The sequence below is a fragment of the Protopterus annectens genome, chromosome 8.part0 (genome assembly GCF_019279795.1).
Source record: "Protopterus annectens isolate FY-2018-M chromosome 8.part0, PAN1.0, whole genome shotgun sequence".
Classification (NCBI taxonomy): domain Eukaryota; kingdom Metazoa; phylum Chordata; order Ceratodontiformes; family Protopteridae; genus Protopterus; species Protopterus annectens.
The window spans coordinates 1081495209-1081508504 of NC_056741.1; positions in this window are offsets into that span (position 1 = coordinate 1081495209).

Below are 13296 nucleotides of genomic sequence, written 5' to 3' on the forward strand. Positions count from 1 at the left end.
GCATGAATTGCTGAAGCACATCACATGATGTAACACAATGCTGATTGTTGGTTTCCCATAGGAAATCATTGTGGTGTGATTTTAAGTGTGTGTTGGCAATGACTAACTTTTTGGGGGGGAGCTTCTTCTTTCCTTCTTTGAGCTGGTGTGGCTGTACACTTGTTGTATATAAATGTGGGTGTTTGTGTGGTTCAGGGTGCTTACTCTCCTGCAAAAAAAATCTGCAGTTAACTTTGGCAACCTTCAGTATTTTGAAAAATTATTAGATGGATGTCAATGTCTCTGAGCCTCTTGATTTTGCTGTTCAGTTGTTACATAGTAGATCCACTTCTGAGATGTGCTGTTAAGAGAACAAACTGGCAATAAGTATTCGACTAAGCTGTTAGCAGTTTCCTTGTAAAATAATGCCAATTGAGTAGAAAAAGGTTAAAGTTAAATTTAATTTGAGGATGTAGATTTAATGCATGGTCAGGTGTATTCTACCTAACAGTGAAAACAGTCTGTGCTGCATACCTTACAAAAATGCAGATTTTAGACTTGTTCAATATTAGGACTGATTATATGCAATATCTTCTGCAAACAGAAACAAGTGAGTAGTTTTTAAATGAAAGGACTCATCTGCCTCAGACGATGGTAAAAATTCCTATATATATATTTTTGACAACAACCTAGTACTTTAAGAACAATTGTATTTGAGCCAGGCTACAGAACAATTGCTAATACCACAAGTAAGTCACAATAGGTATTTTATTCATCTGCATACATACATATGTAAAACATATTCATGCCCAGCCTCATTAGAATTGGCTTCAATAAATACATTCTGTAATAAAATGCACAAGTACTGGAAAATGGGCCATCTAGTTTAACAATGTAGTTGTTAAACCTTTTCTGATATTTGTATTGTTTAACCATTTGTTTTAGAAGTATTCTGCCAAACTCATACCATGAGACATTTCACTAAAGGTAATGTATTGTGTCTTATCGACATATTATTCTGTACTCAGGAAATAAAACATAACAGTATATCTTAATTTTCATTGCCAAGATCTCAATTCCTGGCTTCTGGTGTTTCAAATCACACAGTACAATTTAAGGTATCATCTCCAAACTATTGAAAATAATCATTTTCCAATTAGCTGCCCAAAACTGCAAACTATGAGAAAAGGAAAGAATTCTGCATAAACTGCAGCATATTATCCAGATGAGCTTTACAATGTATAGACTGTAATGGAACATTAATAGTTGCCAAAAAACATAGCATTTTACCTGGGGTCACAATGACCCCCATAAATGGTGCAGGTCATCTAGTATTAGGAAGACACCCACAGATTGGAGAAGGTCAGTCAAATCAAGTGTCACCTAACTGGCTTCATCAGCATTTGTCTCTGTGTACTTGGGTATATGAAATATCAAAATTATCACAACTCCACAAAAACATGGCACTGTACAAATTTTGCACTAGCACTGATAACTGACAAGTGCATGGTTAATTAGCAGAGTACTGAAATCTGCATGATTGCTATAAATTAAGTTGTGCAATAATTTTATTTATTCTTTGATTACATGAATTTGAATTGGTAATGTATATGAAGGATACTTTTGTACAAACAGTATCTATATATTCCTTTCTCTTGCACAGGTCTGTACATCAGTGAGTTGTATGTAACATTATACAATTTCAAAATAAATTTATTTTTATGAAATTTGTCTGAAGTGTTTCATTATTCTCCATATGTCAGTACCCTACTTTGATGATATAGACTGGGAGTTATTGGACAGAGATGATTAAGATAATGCCAAGCTGTTTGAAGAGGTTTAGAATGTCAGAAGCATGTCTTGTTTCCTGTAATGTTATATATCGGTTGCAGACAGCTTCCAAAGTTTAAAGATTTAATTTCATTAGGAACACACACAAGATGAATGCATTCCAAGACAGGGAAAACAGCATTTTGCTTCAAAATAAATTATAAGGGGAGAAAAGGAACCCATATCAAGTGACCAGGGAGCTCCCTGACTTTATTAGTAATGACCCATCTTTGACCCAATAAAGGGCAGTAGGGTACCTGTCTTCATCAGCGGTGACCTTGGTTTGATTAGCAGCAGCATGATAATTAGACAGTTGTAATGTACAGAAACAGCACCTTCCATTTGTGGGAGAGAGACAAGAATGAGAAGCCCAGGTAGTGTTCCATTAATGGCACTGGTGGAAACCAAAGGAATTGCAGAACTGAAGAGGGAAGTTAGAAGGACACCATCAGTGTAGCTGGGAGACCAGGCTCCAGTGCCATTAAGTGCAGTCCCCACACAAGCAAGATCTGATTGATTGCAGAATAAGCCAGCACGTGTACATCCTAGGTGTTGTATTTATGGGGCACAAAGATGTTTAATGACTTTGTTGAAATGTAGCTCAGTGACAAAGATCTTATAAAATAGATTTTTTCTGAATACAGATTTCTCTGAACGTGGTTGTATGATTCTCCCTGTTTATATTAACTTCAAAGTTGTTCATCCTCACAGCTGTAGGATCTTAATCTTTTTCTATAGTCCAAGGTATCATATTCTTGCAGTTAAAAAAAATAGGTGGTATTGGAGGTGTACATCCTGCAGTGGGCATGACTCCAATCTAAAATGCTCTTTATGTTTTTACAGTTTTGCTACATGTTGTCTGACAAATGGGAGGGATATGACTGCATTGTAAAATACTTTTCCATTTTTTCTTTTAGGTTTGGTATCTCTCATTATTTTGATGTATTTCATTTTGCTGTTTTACTATTCTATAAGGAATAATCACCTGTTTGACCATAGAACACCCTAACTAAAAATTACCTTATAATGGAATAAATGAACTGAATAGAAATTAATAAAGGGCTGTGGATCAAAAAGAGAGGTTAGGGCTGCCAGGTAAAAAAACATACAATTTACAAGACAAAATAAGACTCTGGAAGTTTACATCCTGGTATGTGACTTACTACTGGAGTACATTCATCAAAAGGCAAATATTTTTGCAAAAATAGAATACGTCAGTCATTAAATAAATTTATGGTAGGGCCTGCTGATGCAGAATTCATTAAAACATTAAAAAACATGTTTATGTTTATAAATATAGGGCACTCTAAGCCAGAATGTGAATTTAAATGAAGAGCTCATTAACTCTAGAGCTTGGACATTTTAGCTTTGACTATGCCCAAGAAGACCTAAGTTTAATTAGCACAGGCACTGATGAATCTGGTCAGGTATGATTGGCAGGAGGGGCTTATACAAGACAGAATCAACCAGATAGCTGCTTATAGAAGGACAACTGTGGGCTGGGAGCCATAACTGTCATCTGGTGTGATTCATACATACCACCGTGTTTAGTGATCTCAGATTTCACTTTACTTCTCCTAGAGTTACTGATTTCTCAGCACAAATTAAGTCATTTTAGTAGAATATACATTATTAAATAATTGAATTGATCCCATAAGAAGCAATAATGCCCAACAGGGTTTGCATTACATGGAAATAACATACCAGCCAGAGATGTTGTGAGGCCAGACATCATAAGTGGAAGGCCTTCTCATTTATGGATATGTAAAAATGCAAAGCCCAGATATAATAAAAGCCTACTATTAAAAAGGCTGTCATAATTCAAGATATCACATCTACATGCTTTCAGATAAACTCTTCTGAACAGGTGCAATTCTAGGCACCTTCTAAAAGAGGTCTCTGATTTGTGAGCTGTAAACAGAGAAGGTAGCTAATTCGAAAGGACTGATGTTGAATAAGCAAAAGACAAAACGTACAGAGCATTCATGCAGAGCCATTGGTAGAAACAGCAGGTACTCCCCTGATGATTACAGGAACAAGGCAGAAACAGAGTACCCACAAATTCTTAACACAGGCAGGAATGAGAACACTGAGAACATGAACTGCTTTATGTGATAGCAGCATTTAAAAACTGCTCTTCCAGCAGCAAAAAAAATCTATCAGGGCAGGAGTTATATGGCAGCAAATTTACTGCAGAAATGTTGTTGTTGTTGTTGTTGTTGTTGTGTCTTTTGGCTTTTCCCGGTTAGGGGTTGCCACAGCGGAACTCCGGTCCGCTAATGATTGGCAGTAGATTTTTACATGCCGATTTGCCAGCCCTGACGCACATCCTATAAAGTCACCCTAGGTAACCATCCACGATCCCTAGGTAGATAGAACTGCAATAATCTAAGGTCCATAAATGGAATAAAGTAAAAGATCTATGATATATTTTTTCAGATGGAAAAATGATGTCTTGATGACAGTCAACATGTGGCTTTTCAGTATCACTCTGTCATCAAGAACAACACAAATTATGTCCAATTCCCCTTGTAATAATATGTGGAGGAGAGGAAAATGAGGCAGAAGTGTTATGGTATGAGTTGGTATTGCATAAATCTTTGTTTCAAAGTACTATTAGACAACCAAGCAGGAACTGACTGCAAACAGTCTTTTAAAGGTATAAAATGTATTAAAGAGTCCCAAAGGAAGAAGAGGCAAAGATTAATTTCATCAGCATAAGCCTGATAGGAAATACCTCTCACTCTATAAATCCCTCTTAGTAGGAGCAAATACATTTTGAAAAATAATAGTCTCAAGACACAGGGAGAGGAACCCATATTCCTAAGGAATTTAATCATGACAAACCCTTGTGGGATTAGCGCAAGAGGTAAGAAGGAAACCAATCAAATACAACTCCAGGAAATAAATACAGTCGGGGTCATGTGACCTACAGTGACAAATCTGGCTGTGAGGTCAAGGAGGACAATGCTTTTTGATTTTAAGTCATCATAGATTCCTGAGAGCCTAAATGGTGACTATTTCAGCATTAGGCCAAGATATAAAACCATAATAAAGTGGACCAAATTGATCATGAAGTAATAATCAAGAATATGTCTGCCTAAATATCTCTTAACCAATAAACTTACTTATAAATATATGTTTTTAGATAGGGCAATGGGACTTCTGGTGCAGGAAATTCAGGGACAGATTTTCTTTCTTTCTTTTTTTTTTTTTTTATTTTTTTTTGAAGATGAAATGAAATGTAGGAAAACCTTCTTGCACCAAAGAAGAAGAGGAATGGAAAACCTGGAGAACAGTTAGTTCCAACTACTTCCACATCAGATTTTTCTAGTCCAGTTGTACTTTGATCACACCTACACCAAGAGAGAAACTACTGCCTTAGCTTCATCATGGTTAGTATAGCTTAATCCATCCCAACAAAAGACGGGGTCATCAACCAAATATCTACTGCAGCTTTCTTCTGTTGCTCTTTCACATTAAAATGCAGAAAAAAACTTTCTGAATAACAAAAGCTGGCTAATTCCTACAGCCAACCCATGCAGAAGTCAAATATAGTAAGAAGCATATAATTTGGCCAAGAGAGAATGGCAGTAGTGAATAAAATGGTTCAGTATTTAAGAAAACAAATGATGAGTGGTAGACTGATCAAAATTCATTTACTCTAAAGAAAGATCATTACTGCCTTGAAAGTCAGGAAGTGTGAAAACAAAGCAGGGGATGAAATATGAACAAAACACACAAAGTGCTGAATATAACCATTTATCATGACATACTGTCAAAGGTAGCTACGCTTTAATAAATGCTGCATCAGTGCATCATACTGAGTGCAGCAACAAGGCATCAATGGAGACGATAAAACATCACAGAAAAATAAACGCAGTTACAACCTTTTTCATAAAAAAATAACTACTATGTAACAAATTACCATATGAAAATTAATAAACCAGGTCATGCCATCAGCACACATTGATGTGCCCTTTATAAGGCTTTATACTGAGGATTTAGACATCAAAACCCAAAACATGGGGTGGAGCCTGAATGGCTAACTGGTATTAGCATTTTTTTAGAGCTCCACAAAACTAGTTCAAATAACAGGAAAATAATTAATTTCATCGAACAAAAATATCCAACTATTATTGATAAACTTATGAACTAATAGTGTACTAACTTTGAAAGCTTTTTGTCAATATTTTCCTGTCAAATTAATCTGGAGATTACTATAGCCACTTGGAAATGAGTAACTCAAAGAACTCACACTCTGAAACAGCCTTGAAAAAGGAAATCCAATTGACGTCCTCTGTACTGCAGGAGCTGTCATTGAAAATGGATAATTTTAAGGACAACCTTGAAAATCTAAAAGAGAACTGCCAAAAACAAACAGATGTCTTTAAATAATTATTACAGCAGCAACAAACAAAAATAATGGACATTGAAACATCTCTCTCTGATATAGATGGAAGGTTGACGGAAGAAGAGAACCAAAGTGAATTTCTCTTACAACAAAATAACTGGTTAATCAACAAGACAGATGATTTAGAAAACAGAGAAAGGCGCACAAATATTAGAATATTTGGTCTTCCGGAGAAAGCTGAGGGTGAGGACATTATTTTATTTTTAAATTCCTGGTTGCCGGAATTCTTAGACCTAAAAGAAGGACTGTCAAATGGCATAGAAAAGGCTCATCGAGCCATAGGAAAACCTGTATCATCATCTCCTAATACTTCTCCTAGATCCATTGTAATAAAGTTTTTATCATACCTTGATAAAGAACTTATACTAAGGTCAGCATGGAGGAAAAGTCCTTTAAAGTATAAATACCAAATAAGATTTGATAATGACTATTCAACTAGAGTTCTAGGTTTAAGGAAGAAAGCATGGCCACTTGTAAAATTCCTGAAACAAAACAAAATCAAAGCTCAACTTGCATACCCTGCAAAAATCAAGATTCTTTACTCAAATGAAATGAGAACCTTCGACAACATAGATGAGGCAGCCTCTTTTATCAAGAACAATAATATAATTACAATTCCAGAAGAAATGGACTGGTCAACATCTAACTCATTGAAACGATCCCAAGAAAAAAAATTCCTGGACTGATGTAAAGAAGAAGAAACAAAGAACTGAAATAAAAAACATAACAAGTTTAAATACTCTCAAAGATTCTACTAAAAAGTGAAATATATACTAAAGGAAACTGAAATCAAAACGTATGTACATTTACTTTTTTTAGTTGTCTCAATATGCATAATATTGTTTATAATCCTTCTGTTTTTCTTTTTTAATACAGTGATGCTTCAACTCTACTTGCTACAGGATGAGGCTGCTTGTGTCAAGTGGTTAGCACAACGACACTCATATCAATGTGCCCATGCTCTAAACCTGATTAGTCTAACTGTCTTTTATATACTCTGATCTTCCAAACCCATTAACACATTAAAAGCAACTCCTTCCTTATTAAACTATGTTATTAATTAGTTCTTGAATACCTTGATTGTACTTGCATCCTTTATTATGCCTGTATTCTGCGCTGTAAATTTTACGGTGATAACCTGTTATACATACTGTAAATAGTTTTTATCTATCTCATGTATCCTAAGATGTTGTGTTAATTGCTTTGTCCTAGCTTTGGAGCTTAACTCCTCGGGCCTCTACTGAAAATGGACATGTATCCAGTTGGACTAGCCCGGTCAACAAATGTAAATAATAAAAATCAAATTTAAATGTGTAATATTGTAGGGATTGTTTCTTTCAAAAAGCTCATTTTAATAACTAAATAGGATGTCTTGATGGGATAGAATTGAGAACATGAGGTGGGGAGAGGAAGGAGAAGAGCAGTGAATGATCTGGGTGTCTCCGTTAAGAAATACTGACATGCAGCTCATATAGATGGTTTGTAACCATCGGGTTTCATGTGGCTACAAGATATTAAGCAAAAAGCAGTAGGTATCGGTAAAAAAATATAAATATAGTAGTTATATAACTGATCGGTGTTGAACACTCCATTGTTACAGTTTAAAAGCATCATCTGTCTTTTTTTTTCTTTACACAAACTGTCTGACGAGGATATGAATAAATAACGGCTGTTTACAAGAAGCCGCAAGCTCATTTCACAGTCAAACACACTCGTGAACACATGAATAGCGTCCTTGTAATCATTCAACACCACAGTAACACTAATAGCTTGCACTCACACTCTACAAGGATACGATGATGTAAAAGAGAGAGAAAGAGGACAGAATACAGTATAGTCTTACTAGAGAGAGAGTAAGAAAAAGGAAAAAAATAGTATGAACACATTCAGCTTTATCGGACTGCAACAATTATAAAATTCAATGTGAAAAAAGCCCACTATACTAGTACACAAACTAAATCACTAAAATAGAAATATAAATAAGAACAGTTACTTTTACAGAGTGGTGAGTGGCAGCGATTCAGTGTATAAACTGTTAGTCAAGATACCAAGAGTTTTCACGTCAATACAGCTGTACACTTCCTGTTAGTCTTAAAGTGACAAGCACCCTCTAATATAGTCCTGATAACATGCTGATGATTAATGTCCAAAACATTCAGGAAATGGTCAGGAAAATGTTTCGAATTTTATGTACAGAATTTATTTTATCTTCCAAAAGCTTCTGATTTCAAAGCTATATTTGCACCTTCTTGACTGTAGCTGTTGTACTGCTTATAACCCCCCCTGTGACAGATTTTAACATTGTTTTAATTAAAAATATTTACATGCCTGTGTGTATGTAGTGTGTGTGTGTGTGTGTGTGTGTGTGTGTGTGTGTGTGTGTGTGTCTGTGTGTGTGTGCGTGTGTGTGTGTGTGTGTGCATGTGTGTGTGTGTGTGTGTGTGTGTGTGTGTGTGTGTGTGTGTGTGTGTGTGTGTGGGTTTGTGGGTACATGTTTGTCTTTGTTAAAAAAATAGTACAGGACAGATGACTGACCATTAACAGATTTTTTTTTTAGTGTATGAGGTATTTGCTAATTCCAAAATAAATGATAATTCTGTAAGATGTCACCCTTCTAGCATGTGCTTACATGAAATAGTTGGTTGACTAGCACAATGTATAATTATATGTTAAAGACCAAATGCAATCCAGTTCTAACTGTTGTTTACTGGACAGGGATATCCTGTAATGTAATAGACAGCAGTGTGTCATACATACCAGTTAATGCCTGCTAGCCAATTTGTTCCTGTAATGCATATTCATTTTTGGCACAAGTATTTAAAATATATACATCAAAGCTCTATAGTGTGTATTGGGCTGTTATACCACTTTATTGTCTCATTATGACTTTCAGTACACCTAGCATAGCACATTCAAAGGATATATGGTTAATCAGTTGAGTGTATTTAAACATCAAATTCCAGAAATTTTAAAATACTGATGGACAGTTAATCTGTAAAATGCAGTGACATGATATTTTACAACTGACAACAGATACAATTTTAATTGTCCACAGCACTGACATAGAAAAGTAGGCTACATTATGTACAGTTAGTGACAGGCATAACAGCAGTCTGCTGCCAATCATAAACATGCTGAAAATCTCTCTTAGATTGATGTTTAACTCTTTAATAGATTGTATTTCAAAAGGAGAATTGACTTGTATATTGTAAAGCTCTTGGATAGATTGAGAATATTTAGTTGGAATAAATCTGAAGTAGTTTATAATAAAAGTAATGATAAGACAAGGCTAAACAATAGGAAGAAATAAGTCTACTCAGTTCAGGAAAACACTGTATAATAACTCTGTAAGAATTAGAGAAACATAGTAAGTGATTTATTCTACAAATCTCAAACATGAAAATATGAGCCTGTATGTGTTAATCTACAAACATGTATATAAGCACAGAAATGAGCACAAAACAGTGACAATACACAAATATGTTTATCATCTACATGGCTAGATTTGACAATGTGCACATGTGCAAATACAGACATATCATTTTTAACTGATTCTAGTTATGATTGTATCTTTTATTTAGAAACTTAATTTACTTTTTGTCATGCATAGAAACTCATTTACTGCACCATAGCTAAGCTGCACAACAAAGGTAATAATACAAGGTACTTCATTGGGCATTCTGAGTCTGATATTTTTTAATCAGTAAGCTTATCCTAAATAAAAATATAGTTGGTTCAATAGTTTTTGTTGACAGAAAGTTAAAACTGTTATATTTGAATGAATAAGCGAGATGGGTCGTATATATAAAAAGTTTATAAAATATTTCTTTAACCTGTAGTAAAATATATGTATTAAACTTATGGATTATATGAAGAGGCAAAAGAATACTAAACATTGTAAGACTCTAATATGCATTATAAACTAGGGCTTCAAGTATATAACCAAATAGTCAAAGAAACATTGGATATAATAAGTAATCTATGAGTATTACATTATCTTGAACAATAACTAGTTTGCAGAGCTTACCATATGTTTGCACTAACAAAAATTATATACTTTTTTTTTTAGTAAACCAATATCACAACTGTGTATGTAATACAATTTCTTGATTCATGAGAAATTTACAAGCATATACCATTCAATGAATTTTATTTTTAAATCTTAATGTATTTATGTATAATAGATTTCATTATAATCAATATGTATTTGGAAAAGATTTTATCTATAATCTACTATTAGATGATTAACTTCAACATTTGATGCATATATTACTATGTTAATAGTTCTGTCATGTACATATATAGAAAATCTATAATCACATCAGATTCAGAAATTATTCTATAGTTGATATCAGTCACTGTGAATGGTGCAATGAAAATAGTATATAAAATACATGTTTGTGTCTTTGCAAATTGTTCATATACATAAGGGAGAGAGAGAAGGGGAAAAGAAGATGACATTAGAGCAATTGGATGTCGGGTTTAACTTATTTGAGATGAATATACTTAGCCATATGATTGATGTTATTAAATGTTCATAATAAGGAATGTATTTATATATATGTATATAGCCTACAATTACTTATGTGTTTCACTATGTATATAATATGTATAACCATAAATATCATTCAACATTTACTAGTTTATAATTTCAAAGGTCTCTAAGAATACAAGAATGGAGCATGAGGAAATCTGTCTACCAAACATGAGGGTTAATCTGGTAGATATTTTGTTTGTGTCTATCAGATTAGGAATGTATATCATTCCATGTGTGATGGGGGGAAGGTTGAAAGAAAAGATTATATTAATCAAAATAATTTTACTTAAATCATTTTATACTTTTTTATTATGGCCTGAAATGAACATCAATATAAACGTATTACAAAAGAGATTCATTCTATTCATGATACATGAAATAAGGAGAATTTTGTTCCAAATACAATACTATAAAATTTACTCAAATATTAATATAAATATTAGCACGGTGGCCACGGTGGTGCAGCGGTTAGCGTTGTCGCCTCACAGCAAGAGGTTCTCCAGTTCGATTCTTGGCTGGGGTGCCTTCTGTGTGGAGTCTGCATGTCCTCCCTGTAGTTGCGTGGGTTTCCTCTGGGTGCTCTGGTTTCCTCCCACAACCCAAAAGACATGCTGTAGGTGGATTGGACACTTTAAATTGTCCCTAGGCATGAGTGCATGAGTGTGTGCCTTCTGTGGAAGGTTGGACGCTGGGCTGGCAACTCGACACCGTAAAACTCCACTGCCAATCATGAGCAGACAGGTGATCTGCTGTGGCGACCCCTAACCGGGGAAAGCAAAAAGAAGAAGAATTAATATAAATATTAGCAAGCATGAAACTCAACAACAAACATGGACTTAACACTACTTTCACTGAACATAAATGGTTTAAATAATCCAAAGAAAAGATCAAACCTACTAAAATACTTAAAATTAGACAAAGCGCAAGGAATATTTCTTCAAGAGACTCACTTTAAAGATGATGAAAAGCATTTATGGAATCCAAATGAGTATACAACAATAGCACAATCATCATATAAAACCAAAACTAGAGGAGTTAGGATACTATGGAGAAAAAACATCCTTAATCCCCAAATTCTTTATAGCTATAAAGATAAAGAGGGGCTTATAACACTTGTTATAATAAAATTCAATAATAGAATCTGGACATTAGTAAATCTTTATTGGTTCCCAGGAATAGGAAAAAGTACGACAAAGAAACATCTAGACTTTATTAGTAAAACATATAAAGGTAGCTTGATATTAGGTGGTGACTTTAATTGCATTCTTGATAATTCAGAGACCACCAACAAAAAAAAAATGACATATAACTCCTATAGCAAAGCTACTCAAAAAATGGGTTGAAAATCACAATTTAGTAGACACATTCAAATTTAGAGAAAGTAACTCACTGTTATTTTCGCACCAAGATCACAGATTTACAACCCAAACAAGAAAAGATAAAATTTTTGTTACACAAGACCTTGATGCGAAGATAAATAGTTTTACAATCATGCCATGTTCATTATCAGATCATAGAGCAATCCTTATTAATATTCAAACAAATTTAAAAAAAAAATACAAATGACAATAATTCCAGCATATATTATGAAGCTAAAAGAATTTAAACCTTGGCTACTCACAGAGTTGAAATTCTTTCTAGACACTAATATCACTAATTAAATCAGCATAGTTATGGTATGGGACACTCTAAAAGCCTATAATTATGGTCAAATTATCACATGGTACAAAAATAAACTAAAAGAATGGGAATCAGAATTACTCAACATACAAAATCAAATCATAAAAATAAATAATCATAATTTAACAAATGCACTGACTAATAATAATAAAATTAATGATCTGCATGAAAAGTTTAATGAAATTTTAACACATAAAACTAATCTAGCACTAGAAAGATTAAAATTAAACTCATATGCTGTTTCTCCTAAACATATGCATAACTTGGTGATTGAGTTAAAGTACAATCTAAAAGAAATAACATTACTACTATTATACATGAAGGAAGGAAGAACAAGAAAGTGTCAGATATAAGTGATATATTAGATGCTTTTAAATACCATTTTACAGAACATTATAAGATGGAAGGAACTCAAACAAAAAACTTTAATTTAGATTTGAAACCCAAATTGATTAAAACAATCCCAGAAAATTTAAAATTAGAACTTCAAAAGCAAATTACTCTTAAAGAAATTTCAGAGAAAATCAAAGAAAGCAAAAATAATAAAACTCCAGGAATGGATGGTATTATAGCTGAAATATACAAAATCTTTCCATCATCTATAATCTCAGTCTTCTAAAAAACCTTAATAGAAATACAAACACACAACGCCATTCCACCATCTTGTAGATACTCATTAATTACTCCTATAATAAAAGAAAATAAAATGCATCAAAATGCAGTTCCTATAGACCAATTTCATTACTAAACAATGATTATAAAATCTGTATGGCTATTCTAGTCAATAGAATCAAAAAATCTATGATAAAAATTATAAATGAAGATCAAACAGGATTTATACATAATAGGCACATCT